This window comes from Helianthus annuus, chromosome 11 (genome assembly GCF_002127325.2).
Source record: "Helianthus annuus cultivar XRQ/B chromosome 11, HanXRQr2.0-SUNRISE, whole genome shotgun sequence".
NCBI classification, from domain to species: domain Eukaryota; kingdom Viridiplantae; phylum Streptophyta; class Magnoliopsida; order Asterales; family Asteraceae; genus Helianthus; species Helianthus annuus.
In genome coordinates, this window is record NC_035443.2 from 13573957 (window position 1) to 13576444 (window position 2488).

A 2488-nucleotide genomic window follows, 5' to 3' on the forward strand; every position below is an offset into this window, starting at 1 on the left:
AAGGCACACACACACACGTATAACAACAACCAAAGTTCGCGTAATTTGAGATTCGAGTTCTATGATAATTAGATCGGTTGGATTACTGATTAGTTAACTTTATCGCATTGTTACTTCCTACTATTCACAGTCGTAAGTCGGTTCGCGTTAAAACATTCGATTACTTCGATTCCTCCTGGTTACAACACTTACTCCACATAATACAAATAAAACTGAAAACAGACTATTTACAGTCAAAGAAAGTCAAAGTTGACTTGGACTTTGACTTTGACTTTGACATTCGAAAACACGGGGTGTTACAGATTGCTCCAACTAACAAAGTTGGGGATGATGGCTCGAGCGGGAATAAGAGAAAGGTGAGTAGAGAAGACCTTGGACAAGTTATATTGAAGTGGCTATATAGTGATCCAACAAAAGTATTCATGATAGGAAAGAAGGTGAAAACTCGACATGTCAATTATCGAACACACCGTGGAAATTCGGCAGGCAAATGTGGATTTCACTTGTTCCGATTTGATTCGACAAAGATCGTTGGGAGAAGAGAGCGAATAGGAAGTTGGAAAGTCAATTACCGAGCATATGCAGGAAACTCGGTGGATAAATGTTCACTTCGACCATGAACGAACGTCAGGTACGGTCTGGCTGAAGACCCATAAACTTAGCGCTCTCGGGAGGCAACCCGAGTTTGTGTGTCAGTGTCCGTTTTGTTCATCACCATAGCAGTAGGCAAGTGTGGGGAAGTTTCATTTTATCAGGTACATGTAATCTTTCCTTTATCTTTGTTTGTTTCCTGGTGGTCACGTTCTTTTATGTGTGTTTTTGTATTTGGTGGTGTTGAACTATTATGTGTTAGGGAATGTGTTTTTGTTATTTGTGTTAGGAACGGTCGCTCATGAGGTTTTTTGGTTGGTATTCCCGGGTTTGTTTTAAAAGCACTATACATTGGGGACAATGTCGCCCAAGTGTGGGGATATGGAAACCCGGGAAGGCAAAGGCTTGAAAGAGTTTGAAAGTGATTGAAAACGATGAAAAGCGAAAAAAATTGAAAATTTTAAAGAATTTCATCGCCTTAAGTGAACTAAATGGATACGAAAACCGAACGTTTTAATCACTAATGGGTTCCTTGCCGGTAGTAAACTAACATAGTCCCTTGTCATGGTCGTTCCTTTAAGTTTCATGAGAGTAGGTCTGACAGGTGTGTTTTAGAAAAAAGAATTGAAAAGATATGTCTATTTAGGGGTAACATGCTTTAGATTGCATATGCTACGTGTCGGTAACCCTTTTTACCCTTCTTTGGTGAGAATTTTGAGCCTGTAGATTGATAGAATGATTTACATATTGAATTCATTTGTTGAGAGCAGGCCGCGTGTTATTCTGTGTTAGAACTTGTATGATTTGATACATGCTGAGATTGTGGTTTGACATGTGCACGTAAATGGCAAAGGCATTAGGATATACCTTACACCCGTTGTGTTTGTTTTATGTTTACCTAATCATCACCCTTAGTAGCCCTGTTGAGCCTATTTACCGTTCGTTTGTCCACCCGATGTGAATTGTTTGATACCGACCGTGAACGACAAATTAAAAAAAAAGAAAAAAAAAAGAGAAAAGAAAAATAAATAGAAAAAGAAAAAAAAAGACAAAAAGAAAGTGTTGTGAACATCGTTTATGTTCTTGGGTAGAAACCAATCCAAAAGTGTGAGTTGTTATGTGTGTTGCAAATAAAGTTGTCATGGTTTGGTCGTTTGTTTGTTCGCCACGAAAAAAAATCTATAAATAAAACCGAAAATATTCCTACCTTAGCCTAAGCCCAAAACCGAAAGTCCTTTTGATGTGTGTTGTGTTACATGATACAGTGGAGGTATGATTGTTATACAAGCATATGATTGCAGAATTTCATGTTTGGTTTTGAGTGTTATACATACTAGCACATTACACGCTAGTCAGATATTAAACCGAGAGGAGAGTTTATTGTGAGGGGCGTGTAGCATGTGTTCTAATCCTAAGCATGTTAGTTTTGAATAAACAAGTCTTAAGTTTTATAAATCGCATCAATTGCTTGTCGGACTGTCAATCTTGATTGTGTCGGTCTATGGAACGGGTATGACTTGGGACTTAATCTGTTGCGTTGGTTTAGGGGTTCAGATGTATTGTTACTATGGTGAGTAGTTCCGTATTGGTTTGCTTGAGGACAATCAAAGGTAAGTTTGGGGATCTGATGGAGAGGGTGAAACCCGAGTTTTAAAGTGTTTATTTTGTGTGTTTCGTTCAGTTCTAGGTGATTATATGTGTTGAATGAGATAACTATGAGAAATTGTGGTTTGTGCAGGTTAATTGCTTAAATCGAGGAAGTTAACATGTTGTGAGTTGAAGTCTATGTATCCGATGTTGGCGAATGTAGCAAACGGAAGTGTTCGGATGTGTTTCGGGTCGATTAAATGGGTTGGGTACATAAAGAGTGAGATAATATCAAAGTACAAGGGCTATT